Here is a 13,724-nt window from a genome sequence, read left to right on the forward strand (position 1 = left end):
CCGAAGTGGAGAGGGCCATCAAGGAGTTGGCCCCTCGCAAATCACCCGGTGTCGACGGACTTGGGAGCTTCTTTTACAAAACCTTCGCTAAGCAACTGGCCCCGATTCTTCGGGACGTGTTCGCCGACATCCTGCGCCGGGGACTGCTCCCGCCTTCGATGCGTCAAGCAGTTACCGTGCTAATTCCAAAGAAGAACGTCGCAGGACCCCTTGGAGTTGGTCACTTTCGACCGATCAGTCTGTTAACCTGTGATTACAAGATCCTGGCCAAGATTCTCGCGAAGCGGCTGGAGTCAGGACTTGGCAGCGTCATTGGAGACCACCAGACCTACGGCATCAAAGGAAGAACGATTGCAACGAACCTGCATGCAATGCGTGTAGTGTGCGAAACGGCAGAGGTGCTACAGTGTCCGCTGGCAGTGCTGCAGGTTGACCTGAGCAAAGCCTTTGACAGAGTGTGTCATTCTTTTCTTTTTTCTCTTCTGGAGTCGTGCGGGATTGGTGCGCGCTTGCTGCGATATGTGCAACTGTGCTACCGCGATATCTCTACGCGTCTAATTGTGAACGGGAACAAGACCGCTCCCATTTCTGTGAGCAGATCAGTGAGGCAGGGCTGTCCACTCTCGCCAATCTTATTCGCTCTGTACCTGGAGCCACTCTGCAGAGCAATTGTTCGCGATGCGAGCATAAGTGGTTTGGTGCTGTCCTCAGGCTCACTTAAACTCCTGGCGTACGCCGACGATGTGGCAGTGGTGTGTTCGTCGGCAACTCAGGTGAAGGCTGTGGTGCAGCATATTAGGAACTTCTGCAACGTCTCCGGCGCGCAAATGAACCCGGAAAAGTCGGCTGGTGCTTGGCTAGGTGGCTGGGACACGAAGCCAGAGCGCTTTCTTGGCATCCCGTGGACGTCCAAGGTGTCTAGTTATCTGGGAGTTTGTTTAGACGTCGAACAGCTGAGTACGGGCCGAGGCGGAGTGGACTTAAATCGCCTTAAATTCAAAGCGGCAGACTGTAACGGCAGATATATTTCGTTAATGCATCGGGCACACATTTGTAACTCTGTTTTCTTTCCGACTGCATGGTATACGGCACAAGTGGTGCCGTGCGCATCTCTTGACATTGCAAAAGTGCATCGATTGTTTGCAACCTTTGTCTGGGAGTCAAAGTTTGAGCGCATGCGACGAAATAACCTGTTCTTAAGTCAGAAGAAGGGCGGGCTCGGATTAGTAAATGTTGAGCTGAAGCTTCGAGTGCACCGCTTCTTGTTCTTTAGGGATCATAAAAGCGCTTTCATTTTGTCGGCATTCAGAGAACTTGGAGGAGCATGTTTGAATCCCTGGCTTGAAGGTGCAACAGGAGTCGCCCGTTCACGCGTGCTTAAATTTTACAAAGAAATAGCGGATGCTATACAGTTTTTCGAAGCGAGGTTTTCAAGGGAGTATCTCGATAAGGTTAAAAGGAAAAGATTGTACTGGGATACGCTAGAATCAATGACGCCGCCTCCATTGTATCGCATTAGTGCAGAAGGTGTGTGCAAGTCTGATGTTTTCCAGCGTCTTCGACGCTATCCAGTTAAAATGGGGTCAAAGAATTTTTTCCTCCGCCTGCATTGGGAGGTACTCCCTGTGAAGACTTGGTTAGTAAAAAAAGGGTTTTTTGAACCTTGGTCTACAAATTGTGCACTTTGTCCGGTTCCAGAAACACTGGAGCACGTATTTTTGTACTGTACGAATGCCGAGCTGTTTTGGGCCGAGCTTCGAGCGGTGTTGCGGACAGATCTCTACATGGACTGGAAAAAGGTCAAATACTTGGAGTTCGGCTCAGGTCTGAAAAGCAGAGCCTGGGAAGTTCTCGCTCTTCTTGGATTGCATGCCTTATGGAACTCGCGGAATGATCACTTGTTTGTAGTGGAAGGAGCAAAGCCAGCTTGGCGCCACTTTGTCGAGGGTTTTATGTATGTCGACTCGATTATAGAGGCAACGCAACAACCAGGCTTGGAATGCTGGACAGCGTGGAAAGCGCGTTTGCAAAGGCGCTAGAAGGTTGCCCCTTTATTGCGAGTACAGTAGAAAATGGCAGAGTGGCCTGTAAGGGTGCACTAATATTCGTTAGGAGCTGTACTGTGTGGGGTTGAATCCTGCGAAGTTCCTACGCTGCCCTTTAATGTGAGTCAAACGGTCAAACAAGCGGACAGTGCCGTGAGGATTTTAACCCTGTAAATAATGTGTGTTTTAAAAAAAATGTCGAAAAAAAAAAAAAAAAAAAAAAAAAAAGGGTGTAGCTCAGATGGTAGAGCGCTCGCTTAGCATGCGAGAGGTACTGGGATCGATACCCAGCACCTCCATTTATTTTACCTTTTTTCACATTATGAACTCCAAATGATTAAATTACTTTTCTCAGACCCCAAGACAATATGTGGAGAAATCGAGTGAAATTCTCCACAAACCAAGGGGGTGTAGCTCAGATGGTAGAGCGCTCGCTTAGCATGCGAGAGGTACTGGGATCGATACCCAGCACCTCCATTTATTTTACCTTTTTTCACATTATGAACTCCAAATTATGAAATTACTTTTCTCAGACCCCAAGACAATATGTGGAGAAATCGAGTGAAATTCTCCACAAACCAAGGGGGTGTAGCTCAGATGGTAGAGCGCTCGCTTAGCATGCGAGAGGTACTGGGATCGATACCCAGCACCTCCATTTATTTTACCTTTTTTCACATTATGAACTCCAAATGATGAAATTACTTTTCTCAGACCCCAAGACAATATGTGGAGAAATCGAGTGAAATTCTCCACAAACCAAGGGGGTGTAGCTCAGATGGTAGAGCGCTCGCTTAGCATGCGAGAGGTACTGGGATCGATACCCAGCACCTCCATTTATTTTACCTTTTTTCACATTATGAACTCCAAATGATGAAATTATTTTTCTCAGACCCCAAGACAATATGTGGAGAAATCGAGTGAAATTCTCCACAAACCAAGGGGGTGTAGCTCAGATGGTAGAGCGCTCGCTTAGCATGCGAGAGGTACTGGGATCGATACCCAGCACCTCCATTTATTTTACCTTTTTTCACATTATGAACTCCAAATGATGAAATTACTTTTCTCAGACCCCAAGACAATATGTGGAGAAATCGAGTGAAATTCTCCACAAACCAAGGGGGTGTAGCTCAGATGGTAGAGCGCTCGCTTAGCATGCGAGAGGTACTGGGATCGATACCCAGCACCTCCATTTATTTTACCTTTTTTCACATTATGAACTCCAAATGATGAAATTACTTTTCTCAGACCCCAAGACAATATGTGGATAAATCGAGTGAAATTCTCCACAAACCAAGGGGGTGTAGCTCAGATGGTAGAGCGCTCGCTTAGCATGCGAGAGGTACTGGGATCGATACCCAGCACCTCCATTTATTTTACCTTTTTTCACATTATGAACTCCAAATGATTAAATTACTTTTCTCAGACCCCAAGACAATATGTGGAGAAATCGAGTGAAATTCTCCACAAACCAAGGGGGTGTAGCTCAGATGGTAGAGCGCTCGCTTAGCATGCGAGAGGTACTGGGATCGATACCCAGCACCTCCATTTATTTTACCTTTTTTCACATTATGAACTCCAAATGATTAAATTACTTTTCTCAGACCCCAAGACAATATGTGGAGAAATCGAGTGAAATTCTCCACAAACCAAGGGGGTGTAGCTCAGATGGTAGAGCGCTCGCTTAGCATGCGAGAGGTACTGGGATCGATACCCAGCACCTCCATTTATTTTACCTTTTTTCACATTATGAACTCCAAATGATTAAATTACTTTTCTCAGACCCCAAGACAATATGTGGAGAAATCGAGTGAAATTCTCCACAAACCAAGGGGGTGTAGCTCAGATGGTAGAGCGCTCGCTTAGCATGCGAGAGGTACTGGGATCGATACCCAGCACCTCCATTTATTTTACCTTTTTTCACATTATGAACTCCAAATTATGAAATTACTTTTCTCAGACCCCAAGACAATATGTGGAGAAATCGAGTGAAATTCTCCACAAACCAAGGGGGTGTAGCTCAGATGGTAGAGCGCTCGCTTAGCATGCGAGAGGTACTGGGATCGATACCCAGCACCTCCATTTATTTTACCTTTTTTTGACATTATGAACTCCAAATGATGAAATTACTTTTCTCAGACCCCAAGACAATATGTGGAGAAATCGAGTGAAATTCTCCACAAACCAAGGGGGTGTAGCTCAGATGGTAGAGCGCTCGCTTAGCATGCGAGAGGTACTGGGATCGATACCCAGCACCTCCATTTATTTTACCTTTTTTCACATTATGAACTCCAAATGATGAAATTACTTTTCTCAGACCCCAAGACAATATGTGGAGAAATCGAGTGAAATTCTCCACAAACCAAGGGGGTGTAGCTCAGATGGTAGAGCGCTCGCTTAGCATGCGAGAGGTACTGGGATCGATACCCAGCACCTCCATTTATTTTACCTTTTTTCACATTATGAACTCCAAATGATGAAATTATTTTTCTCAGACCCCAAGACAATATGTGGAGAAATCGAGTGAAATTCTCCACAAACCAAGGGGGTGTAGCTCAGATGGTAGAGCGCTCGCTTAGCATGCGAGAGGTACTGGGATCGATACCCAGCACCTCCATTTATTTTACCTTTTTTCACATTATGAACTCCAAATGATGAAATTACTTTTCTCAGACCCCAAGACAATATGTGGAGAAATCGAGTGAAATTCTCCACAAACCAAGGGGGTGTAGCTCAGATGGTAGAGCGCTCGCTTAGCATGCGAGAGGTACTGGGATCGATACCCAGCACCTCCATTTATTTTACCTTTTTTCACATTATGAACTCCAAATTATGAAATTACTTTTCTCAGACCCCAAGACAATATGTGGAGAAATCGAGTGAAATTCTCCACAAACCAAGGGGGTGTAGCTCAGATGGTAGAGCGCTCGCTTAGCATGCGAGAGGTACTGGGATCGATACCCAGCACCTCCATTTATTTTACCTTTTTTCACATTATGAACTCCAAATGATTAAATTACTTTTCTCAGACCCCAAGACAATATGTGGAGAAATCGAGTGAAATTCTCCACAAACCAAGGGGGTGTAGCTCAGATGGTAGAGCGCTCGCTTAGCATGCGAGAGGTACTGGGATCGATACCCAGCACCTCCATTTATTTTACCTTTTTTCACATTATGAACTCCAAATGATTAAATTACTTTTCTCAGACCCCAAGACAATATGTGGAGAAATCGAGTGAAATTCTCCACAAACCAAGGGGGTGTAGCTCAGATGGTAGAGCGCTCGCTTAGCATGCGAGAGGTACTGGGATCGATACCCAGCACCTCCATTTATTTTACCTTTTTTCACATTATGAACTCCAAATGATTAAATTACTTTTCTCAGACCCCAAGACAATATGTGGAGAAATCGAGTGAAATTCTCCACAAACCAAGGGGGTGTAGCTCAGATGGTAGAGCGCTCGCTTAGCATGCGAGAGGTACTGGGATCGATACCCAGCACCTCCATTTATTTTACCTTTTTTCACATTATGAACTCCAAATTATGAAATTACTTTTCTCAGACCCCAAGACAATATGTGGAGAAATCGAGTGAAATTCTCCACAAACCAAGGGGGTGTAGCTCAGATGGTAGAGCGCTCGCTTAGCATGCGAGAGGTACTGGGATCGATACCCAGCACCTCCATTTATTTTACCTTTTTTTCACATTATGAACTCCAAATGATGAAATTACTTTTCTCAGACCCCAAGACAATATGTGGAGAAATCGAGTGAAATTCTCCACAAACCAAGGGGGTGTAGCTCAGATGGTAGAGCGCTCGCTTAGCATGCGAGAGGTACTGGGATCGATACCCAGCACCTCCATTTATTTTACCTTTTTTCACATTATGAACTCCAAATGATGAAATTACTTTTCTCAGACCCCAAGACAATATGTGGAGAAATCGAGTGAAATTCTCCACAAACCAAGGGGGTGTAGCTCAGATGGTAGAGCGCTCGCTTAGCATGCGAGAGGTACTGGGATCGATACCCAGCACCTCCATTTATTTTACCTTTTTTCACATTATGAACTCCAAATGATGAAATTACTTTTCTCAGACCCCAAGACAATATGTGGAGAAATCGAGTGAAATTCTCCACAAACCAAGGGGGTGTAGCTCAGATGGTAGAGCGCTCGCTTAGCATGCGAGAGGTACTGGGATCGATACCCAGCACCTCCATTTATTTTACCTTTTTTCACATTATGAACTCCAAATGATGAAATTATTTTTCTCAGACCCCAAGACAATATGTGGAGAAATCGAGTGAAATTCTCCACAAACCAAGGGGGTGTAGCTCAGATGGTAGAGCGCTCGCTTAGCATGCGAGAGGTACTGGGATCGATACCCAGCACCTCCATTTATTTTACCCTTTTTTCACATTATGAACTCCAAATGATGAAATTACTTTTCTCAGACCCCAAGACAATATGTGGAGAAATCGAGTGAAATTCTCCACAAACCAAGGGGGTGTAGCTCAGATGGTAGAGCGCTCGCTTAGCATGCGAGAGGTACTGGGATCGATACCCAGCACCTCCATTTATTTTACCTTTTTTCACATTATGAACTCCAAATGATGAAATTACTTTTCTCAGACCCCAAGACAATATGTGGAGAAATCGAGTGAAATTCTCCACAAACCAAGGGGGTGTAGCTCAGATGGTAGAGCGCTCCCTTAGCATGCGAGAGGTACTGGGATCGATACCCAGCACCTCCATTTATTTTACCCTTTTTTCACATTATGAACTCCAAATGATGAAATTACTTTTCTCAGACCCCAAGACAATATGTGGAGAAATCGAGTGAAATTCTCCACAAACCAAGGGGGTGTAGCTCAGATGGTAGAGCGCTCGCTTAGCATGCGAGAGGTACTGGGATCGATACCCAGCACCTCCATTTATTTTACCTTTTTTCACATTATGAACTCCAAATGATGAAATTACTTTTCTCAGACCCCAAGACAATATGTGGAGAAATCGAGTGAAATTCTCCACAAACCAAGGGGGTGTAGCTCAGATGGTAGAGCGCTCGCTTAGCATGCGAGAGGTACTGGGATCGATACCCAGCACCTCCATTTATTTTACCCTTTTTTCACATTATGAACTCCAAATGATGAAATTACTTTTCTCAGACCCCAAGACAATATGTGGAGAAATCGAGTGAAATTCTCCACAAACCAAGGGGGTGTAGCTCAGATGGTAGAGCGCTCGCTTAGCATGCGAGAGGTACTGGGATCGATACCCAGCACCTCCATTTATTTTACCCTTTTTTCACATTATGAACTCCAAATGATGAAATTACTTTTCTCAGACCCCAAGACAATATGTGGAGAAATCGAGTGAAATTCTCCACAAACCAAGGGGGTGTAGCTCTGATGGTAGAGCGCTCGCTTAGCATGCGAGAGGTACTGGGATCGATACCCAGCACCTCCATTTATTTTACCTTTTATCACATTATGAACTCCAAATGATGAAATTACTTTTCTCAGACCCCAAGACAATATGTGGAGAAATCGAGTGAAATTCTCCACAAACCAAGGGGGTGTAGCTCAGATGGTAGAGCGCTCGCTTAGCATGCGAGAGGTACTGGGATCGATACCCAGCACCTCCATTTATTTTACCTTTTTTCACATTATGAACTCCAAATGATGAAATTACTTTTCTCAGACCCCAAGACAATATGTGGAGAAATCGAGTGAAATTCTCCACTAACCAAGGGGGTGTAGCTCAGATGGTAGAGCGCTCGATTAGCATGCGAGAGGTACTGGGATCGATACCCAGCACCTCCATTTATTTTACCCTTTTTTCACATTATGAACTCCAAATGATGAAATTACTTTTCTCAGACCCCAAGACAATATGTGGAGAAATCGAGTGAAATTCTCCACTAACCAAGGGGGTGTAGCTCAGATGGTAGAGCGCTCGATTAGCATGCGAGAGGTACTGGGATCGATACCCAGCACCTCCATTTATTTTACCCTTTTTTCACATTATGAACTCCAAATGATGAAATTACTTTTCTCAGACCCCAAGACAATATGTGGAGAAATGTGGAGAAATCGAGTGAAATTCTCCAGAAACCAAGGGGGTGTAGCTCAGATGGTAGAGCGCTCGCTTAGCATGCGAGAGGTACTGGGATCGATACCCAGCACCTCCATTTATTTTACCTTTTTTCACATTATGAACTCCAAATGATGAAATTGCTTTTCTCAGACCCCAAGACAATATGTGGAGAAATCGAGTGAAATTCTCCACAAACCAAGGGGGTGTAGCTCAGATGGTAGAGCGCTCGCTTAGCATGCGAGAGGTACTGGGATCGATACCCAGCACCTCCATTTATTTTACCCTTTTTTCACATTATGAACTCCAAATGATGAAATTACTTTTCTCAGACCCCAAGACAATATGTGGAGAAATCGAGTGAAATTCTCCACAAACCAAGGGGGTGTAGCTCAGATGGTAGAGCGCTCGCTTAGCATGCGAGAGGTACTGGGATCGATACCCAGCACCTCCATTTATTTTACCTTTTTTCACATTATGAACTCCAAATGATGAAATTACTTTTCTCAGACCCCAAGACAATATGTGGAGAAATCGAGTGAAATTCTCCACTAACCAAGGGGGTGTAGCTCAGATGGTAGAGCGCTCGATTAGCATGCGAGAGGTACTGGGATCGATACCCAGCACCTCCATTTATTTTACCCTTTTTTCACATTATGAACTCCAAATGATGAAATTACTTTTCTCAGACCCCAAGACAATATGTGGAGAAATCGAGTGAAATTCTCCACTAACCAAGGGGGTGTAGCTCAGATGGTAGAGCGCTCGATTAGCATGCGAGAGGTACTGGGATCGATACCCAGCACCTCCATTTATTTTACCCTTTTTTCACATTATGAACTCCAAATGATGAAATTACTTTTCTCAGACCCCAAGACAATATGTGGAGAAATGTGGAGAAATCGAGTGAAATTCTCCAGAAACCAAGGGGGTGTAGCTCAGATGGTAGAGCGCTCGCTTAGCATGCGAGAGGTACTGGGATCGATACCCAGCACCTCCATTTATTTTACCTTTTTTCACATTATGAACTCCAAATGATGAAATTGCTTTTCTCAGACCCCAAGACAATATGTGGAGAAATCGAGTGAAATTCTCCACAAACCAAGGGGGTGTAGCTCAGATGGTAGAGCGCTCGCTTAGCATGCGAGAGGTACTGGGATCGATACCCAGCACCTCCATTTATTTTACCCTTTTTTCACATTATGAACTCCAAATGATGAAATTACTTTTCTCAGACCCCAAGACAATATGTGGAGAAATCGAGTGAAATTCTCCACAAACCAAGGGGGTGTAGCTCAGATGGTAGAGCGCTCGCTTAGCATGCGAGAGGTACTGGGATCGATACCCAGCACCTCCATTTATTTTACCTTTTTTCACATTATGAACTCCAAATGATGAAATTACTTTTCTCAGACCCCAAGACAATATGTGGAGAAATCGAGTGAAATTCTCCACAAACCAAGGGGGTGTAGCTCAGATGGTAGAGCGCTCGCTTAGCATGCGAGAGGTACTGGGATCGATACCCAGCACCTCCATTTATTTTACCCTTTTTTCACATTATGAACTCCAAATGATGAAATTACTTTTCTCAGACCCCAAGACAATATGTGGAGAAATCGAGTGAAATTCTCCACAAACCAAGGGGGTGTAGCTCAGATGGTAGAGCGCTCGCTTAGCATGCGAGAGGTACTGGGATCGATACCCAGCACCTCCATTTATTTTACCCTTTTTTTCACATTATGAACTCCAAATGATGAAATTACTTTTCTCAGACCCCAAGACAATATGTGGAGAAATCGAGTGAAATTCTCCACAAACCAAGGGGGTGTAGCTCGGATGGTAGGGCGCTCGCTTAGCATGCGAGAGGTACTAGGATCGATACCCAGCACCTCCATTTATTTTACTTTTTTTCACATTATGAACTCCAAATGATTAAATGACTTTTCTCAGACCCCCAGACAATATGTGGAGAAATTGAGTGAAATTCTCCACAAACCAAGGGGGTGTAGCTCAGATGGTAGAGCGCTCGCTTAGCATGCGAGAGGTACTGGGATCGATACCCAGCACCTCCATTTATTTTACTTTTTTTCACATTATGAACTCCAAATGATTAAATGACTTTTCTCAGACCCCCAGACAATATGTGGAGAAATCGAGTGAAATTCTCCACAAACCAAGGGGGTGTAGCTCATATGGTAGAGCGCTCGCTTAGCATGCGAGAGGTACTGGGATCGATACCCAGCACCTCCATTTATTTTACCCTTTTTTCACATTATGAACTCCAAATGATGAAATTACTTTTCTCAGACCCCAAGACAATATGTGGAGAAATCGAGTGAAATTCTCCACAAACCAAGGGGGTGTAGCTCGGATGGTAGGGCGCTCGCTTAGCATGCTAGAGGTACTGGGATCGATACCCAGCACCTCCATTTATTTTACTTTTTTTCACATTATGAACTCCAAATGATTAAATGACTTTTCTCAGACCCCCAGACAATATGTGGAGAAATTGAGTGAAATTCTCCATAAACCAAGGGGGTGTAGCTCAGATGGTAGAGCGCTCGCTTATACATGCGAGAGGTACTGGGATCGATACCCAGCACCTCCATTTATTTTACCCTTTTTTCACATTATGAACTCCAAATGATGAAATTACTTTTCTCAGACCCCCAGACAATATGTGGAGAAATTGAGTGAAATTCTCCACAAACCAAGGGGGTGTAGCTCAGATGGTAGAGCGCTCGCTTAGCATGCGAGAGGTACTGGGATCGATACCCAGCACCTCCATTTATTTTACCTTTTTCACATTATGGACTCCAAATGATTAAATGACTTTTCTCAGACCCCAAGACAATATGTGGAGAAATCGAGTGAAATTCTCCACAAACCAAGGGGGTGTAACTCAGATGGTAGAGCGCTCGCTTAGCATGCGAGAGGTACTGGGATCGATACCCAGCACCTCCATTTTGTTTTTGCCGTTTTTCACATTATCGAGTTCCTAAAGCGGATCTGACCTTTCTCTGGTCAAACTCACCATTTTGTTGCGGATCTGACCTTTCTCATACCCGGCAAGAAAATATCTGGAGAAATGGAGTAAAATTCCGCACAAACGAAGAGGGGGAGGGATCTTTTGGTATTGTCTTAGTTACAAACAATAAAACCGATTACATATACTGATGATGGCCGCCACAGACACGTGAGAAGTCATACCAATTGAACGCTAGCGACCGTATTGCTAGTTCTTCAAGGTCAATTGGTATAAAGTTTCGCTAGACATTACGTTGGCGCTAATAATATGGACAGTTGTAGCTTGGGTCCGCTCAGATCTTTTTTAGACTTAGGTTAACGTGATGGTAAAACGGGATACTAAAACAAGGCATGATAATAAAAAGAAGTGAACTGCGGGCTGTTATTTCTTAAGAAAGAGGATAACTGACACCACTTTAAATCACAGAAAACCGTCTTTGTCACCTGTGGTCTTCTTCGCAGTCCGAGTTAGAGCTAGTCCAAGACAAATAAATGACAGCCGTTTGTTATTGTGACCTAATTTCCCGAAGATGACCTCCGTTCTTTTTGCACACACACAGGAGCAAATCATTATCATCTTGACCTGTTGTTGTTGTTGTTGTTGTTTTACTTTTTTTCGTGTCTAGAGTAAAAAATGGGATGCTTTTGTTTCGAGTTATTGTGTGCCTAGATGCGAACCTACGGCAGAGTCCAGCACGGTCGTATGTCAGGGTGAAGCCGCACACTTTTACGGCGTAAACAAGCCCGTAAGGGTTTCCGAAGGAAGGAAGGGAGGAGTGTTGCTTGAGGCCGCAGGAAAGACCCACAATCGATAGCCTGTTATTTCGTCGTTATACATGTTTTCTTTCTATTTTTTTTTTTTTCATCTGCTCGGCATGCGAAACATAACACGAAGAAACGAAGCTAGATTTGGGGTACCCAGTCCAGTTCAAAAAGTATAAGCCATTACATTTTTTTTTCTTCTTCTTTTGTGTGTACCTGAATGCGGCGCGAAGTTTGCTATACGCCGACCAAATCTGACGTTTATTGGTCGTTGAAAGATTATGGAGTGTTTCATTCGGCATGTAAGAAGGAGAGAGAAATTTGAGCGAAACTATAGGGTACGCAAAACGAACACCGTTCTGGAAAGGTCGTTTTCTTTTCTTTTTCTCTATAGAAGGCTTGTTTTATTTTTAAGGTAGATGCGGAGATTTATAAAAGCGAGTCTCATTTTTTAATGGTATTCATTCACCTATCTTCTGTATGACGCAGTTCAAAATTTTACGACACGCGTGTACAGAAGTTCAGAACGGAAATGACCAGCTGCGAACAACTTTCTTGCACGGTTTACAGAATCTTGATTTTGCGATAGACTGTATTTCTGGATTGAATAAATACTGCACATTTTTCTGATCCCCGTGTGCGCATGTCATGACTCAAATTTTCCATACCACATTTACAGTTCTAAAGCAAATCACAATTTCTCAATGAAAATTAACCCTAAGTTAGAGCTGATCTTGCCAGACCGCATGCAGTGACTTCGCCGTCGTTACAGGGCCTAGCCAGGCAAGCAGTAGTGACAACTTCGAAAACAGGCCTTCCAATCACACGTTGTACACACACGTCTCCCACAAGTTTACGACACACGAAGACCGTCCGGTCAGAACGGAACATTTTGGGATCAGTTGACCGGATCCGCCAGCTCCAAGCACCGCGGTCTACGGCGCGGAATGAAAAACGCTCCTTCCTCCACAGTCCCTAGCTGTCCCAATCGACAGAGACCCTTTGATTGTGTGTACGTTTCGCCCGATTGACCACCTCATTGGTATTAGTACACGCACTAGTGTCACGCCATGCGCAGCACGGTCCATCATCAAATAAAGCGGCGTGCGTCAAAGAACACAAAAGATCAAACAAACAAAGAACGGAGTAGCCTAGGGGAAATGTTACACGGTACACACGCCAGGACGTCCGCCTCGCTGGGGACATTAGCCGATAAATTAAAAACGCGATGACTCTCCTCTGTTCTTGAAAACAGACAATAGACGGGAACGCTCAAGATGTGACCCCCTTGTTGTCTGGAGGGCAACCGGCATAGTTGGACCCTCTACCTTCTAGGATCTTCTTTCGGTATACCTCATTTTTTTGTGGAGTTGCGGTTGTTGTCCGCTGGTATAAGCATGTGTGTCACGTGTCCTTGTTGGACCGTGACCAGAAGGGACACGTCCGGCTAGCGTCGTTGTGTTCTGGTTTAGGGGTCCGTGAAACTAATGACGCAATTTAAGTTGTATGTTCGGTTAGAAGTGTTGTTTGGACAGGTTTTTTAGATGGATGGACACGTGGATGAGTTTGAGTCGCGTTGGGGATGGTGGTAAGGCTTCTGTTGTCGTCGGTGTCGGCGACTTTGTTGGCGGTGCCGAAAGCGTTTTGAGTAATGCTGGCTCGGCTTGTACTTAAGTGTTTTGATTAGAATTCGTTGTACATTTTTCTTGCATTTTTCTTGCATTTCATGCATTTTTCTTGCACCTAGAGTACCTTTGTAAAGAAACCTCTGACACCGGTTAGCATGACATCGAAGT

At 44.4% G+C, this 13,724-nt stretch overlaps 1 protein-coding gene and 46 non-coding genes across 55 annotated transcripts in view; all 47 read left to right on the forward strand.

Annotated features, from left to right (window-relative positions):
• The window catches only part of LOC8031447 (LIM domain and actin-binding protein 1), a 171,970-nt gene that overhangs the window by 17,769 nt on the left and 140,477 nt on the right, over positions 1-13,724 (forward strand). The gene's annotated exons all lie outside the window — the stretch shown is intronic.
• Positions 2,450-2,522, forward strand: Trnaa-agc. Its single transcript has one exon. It is a non-coding gene; the product is annotated as a tRNA-Ala (tRNA).
• Trnaa-agc lies at positions 2,628-2,700 on the forward strand. Its single transcript has one exon. It is a non-coding gene; the product is annotated as a tRNA-Ala (tRNA).
• On the forward strand, positions 2,806-2,878 carry Trnaa-agc. The gene has a single exon. It is a non-coding gene; the product is annotated as a tRNA-Ala (tRNA).
• Trnaa-agc lies at positions 2,984-3,056 on the forward strand. Its single transcript has one exon. It is a non-coding gene; the product is annotated as a tRNA-Ala (tRNA).
• On the forward strand, positions 3,162-3,234 carry Trnaa-agc. The gene has a single exon. It is a non-coding gene; the product is annotated as a tRNA-Ala (tRNA).
• On the forward strand, positions 3,340-3,412 carry Trnaa-agc. The gene has a single exon. It is a non-coding gene; the product is annotated as a tRNA-Ala (tRNA).
• On the forward strand, positions 3,518-3,590 carry Trnaa-agc. Its single transcript has one exon. It is a non-coding gene; the product is annotated as a tRNA-Ala (tRNA).
• Trnaa-agc lies at positions 3,696-3,768 on the forward strand. The gene has a single exon. It is a non-coding gene; the product is annotated as a tRNA-Ala (tRNA).
• Trnaa-agc lies at positions 3,874-3,946 on the forward strand. Its single transcript has one exon. It is a non-coding gene; the product is annotated as a tRNA-Ala (tRNA).
• On the forward strand, positions 4,052-4,124 carry Trnaa-agc. The gene has a single exon. It is a non-coding gene; the product is annotated as a tRNA-Ala (tRNA).
• Positions 4,231-4,303, forward strand: Trnaa-agc. Its single transcript has one exon. It is a non-coding gene; the product is annotated as a tRNA-Ala (tRNA).
• Trnaa-agc lies at positions 4,409-4,481 on the forward strand. The gene has a single exon. It is a non-coding gene; the product is annotated as a tRNA-Ala (tRNA).
• On the forward strand, positions 4,587-4,659 carry Trnaa-agc. Its single transcript has one exon. It is a non-coding gene; the product is annotated as a tRNA-Ala (tRNA).
• On the forward strand, positions 4,765-4,837 carry Trnaa-agc. Its single transcript has one exon. It is a non-coding gene; the product is annotated as a tRNA-Ala (tRNA).
• Trnaa-agc lies at positions 4,943-5,015 on the forward strand. The gene has a single exon. It is a non-coding gene; the product is annotated as a tRNA-Ala (tRNA).
• Trnaa-agc lies at positions 5,121-5,193 on the forward strand. The gene has a single exon. It is a non-coding gene; the product is annotated as a tRNA-Ala (tRNA).
• Positions 5,299-5,371, forward strand: Trnaa-agc. Its single transcript has one exon. It is a non-coding gene; the product is annotated as a tRNA-Ala (tRNA).
• On the forward strand, positions 5,477-5,549 carry Trnaa-agc. The gene has a single exon. It is a non-coding gene; the product is annotated as a tRNA-Ala (tRNA).
• On the forward strand, positions 5,655-5,727 carry Trnaa-agc. Its single transcript has one exon. It is a non-coding gene; the product is annotated as a tRNA-Ala (tRNA).
• Positions 5,834-5,906, forward strand: Trnaa-agc. Its single transcript has one exon. It is a non-coding gene; the product is annotated as a tRNA-Ala (tRNA).
• On the forward strand, positions 6,012-6,084 carry Trnaa-agc. The gene has a single exon. It is a non-coding gene; the product is annotated as a tRNA-Ala (tRNA).
• On the forward strand, positions 6,190-6,262 carry Trnaa-agc. Its single transcript has one exon. It is a non-coding gene; the product is annotated as a tRNA-Ala (tRNA).
• Positions 6,368-6,440, forward strand: Trnaa-agc. Its single transcript has one exon. It is a non-coding gene; the product is annotated as a tRNA-Ala (tRNA).
• On the forward strand, positions 6,547-6,619 carry Trnaa-agc. Its single transcript has one exon. It is a non-coding gene; the product is annotated as a tRNA-Ala (tRNA).
• Trnaa-agc lies at positions 6,725-6,797 on the forward strand. Its single transcript has one exon. It is a non-coding gene; the product is annotated as a tRNA-Ala (tRNA).
• On the forward strand, positions 6,904-6,976 carry Trnaa-agc. Its single transcript has one exon. It is a non-coding gene; the product is annotated as a tRNA-Ala (tRNA).
• On the forward strand, positions 7,082-7,154 carry Trnaa-agc. Its single transcript has one exon. It is a non-coding gene; the product is annotated as a tRNA-Ala (tRNA).
• Positions 7,261-7,333, forward strand: Trnaa-agc. The gene has a single exon. It is a non-coding gene; the product is annotated as a tRNA-Ala (tRNA).
• Positions 7,440-7,512, forward strand: Trnaa-agc. Its single transcript has one exon. It is a non-coding gene; the product is annotated as a tRNA-Ala (tRNA).
• On the forward strand, positions 7,618-7,690 carry Trnaa-agc. Its single transcript has one exon. It is a non-coding gene; the product is annotated as a tRNA-Ala (tRNA).
• On the forward strand, positions 7,796-7,868 carry Trnaa-agc. The gene has a single exon. It is a non-coding gene; the product is annotated as a tRNA-Ala (tRNA).
• Trnaa-agc lies at positions 7,975-8,047 on the forward strand. Its single transcript has one exon. It is a non-coding gene; the product is annotated as a tRNA-Ala (tRNA).
• On the forward strand, positions 8,164-8,236 carry Trnaa-agc. Its single transcript has one exon. It is a non-coding gene; the product is annotated as a tRNA-Ala (tRNA).
• Positions 8,342-8,414, forward strand: Trnaa-agc. Its single transcript has one exon. It is a non-coding gene; the product is annotated as a tRNA-Ala (tRNA).
• On the forward strand, positions 8,521-8,593 carry Trnaa-agc. The gene has a single exon. It is a non-coding gene; the product is annotated as a tRNA-Ala (tRNA).
• Positions 8,699-8,771, forward strand: Trnaa-agc. The gene has a single exon. It is a non-coding gene; the product is annotated as a tRNA-Ala (tRNA).
• Trnaa-agc lies at positions 8,878-8,950 on the forward strand. The gene has a single exon. It is a non-coding gene; the product is annotated as a tRNA-Ala (tRNA).
• On the forward strand, positions 9,067-9,139 carry Trnaa-agc. The gene has a single exon. It is a non-coding gene; the product is annotated as a tRNA-Ala (tRNA).
• Positions 9,245-9,317, forward strand: Trnaa-agc. The gene has a single exon. It is a non-coding gene; the product is annotated as a tRNA-Ala (tRNA).
• Trnaa-agc lies at positions 9,424-9,496 on the forward strand. Its single transcript has one exon. It is a non-coding gene; the product is annotated as a tRNA-Ala (tRNA).
• On the forward strand, positions 9,602-9,674 carry Trnaa-agc. Its single transcript has one exon. It is a non-coding gene; the product is annotated as a tRNA-Ala (tRNA).
• On the forward strand, positions 9,781-9,853 carry Trnaa-agc. Its single transcript has one exon. It is a non-coding gene; the product is annotated as a tRNA-Ala (tRNA).
• Positions 10,139-10,211, forward strand: Trnaa-agc. The gene has a single exon. It is a non-coding gene; the product is annotated as a tRNA-Ala (tRNA).
• On the forward strand, positions 10,317-10,389 carry Trnaa-agc. Its single transcript has one exon. It is a non-coding gene; the product is annotated as a tRNA-Ala (tRNA).
• On the forward strand, positions 10,854-10,926 carry Trnaa-agc. Its single transcript has one exon. It is a non-coding gene; the product is annotated as a tRNA-Ala (tRNA).
• Trnaa-agc lies at positions 11,031-11,103 on the forward strand. Its single transcript has one exon. It is a non-coding gene; the product is annotated as a tRNA-Ala (tRNA).

This window comes from Ixodes scapularis, unplaced genomic scaffold (genome assembly GCF_016920785.2).
Source record: "Ixodes scapularis isolate PalLabHiFi unplaced genomic scaffold, ASM1692078v2 PGA_scaffold12__126_contigs__length_90152505, whole genome shotgun sequence".
Taxonomy (NCBI): domain Eukaryota; kingdom Metazoa; phylum Arthropoda; class Arachnida; order Ixodida; family Ixodidae; genus Ixodes; species Ixodes scapularis.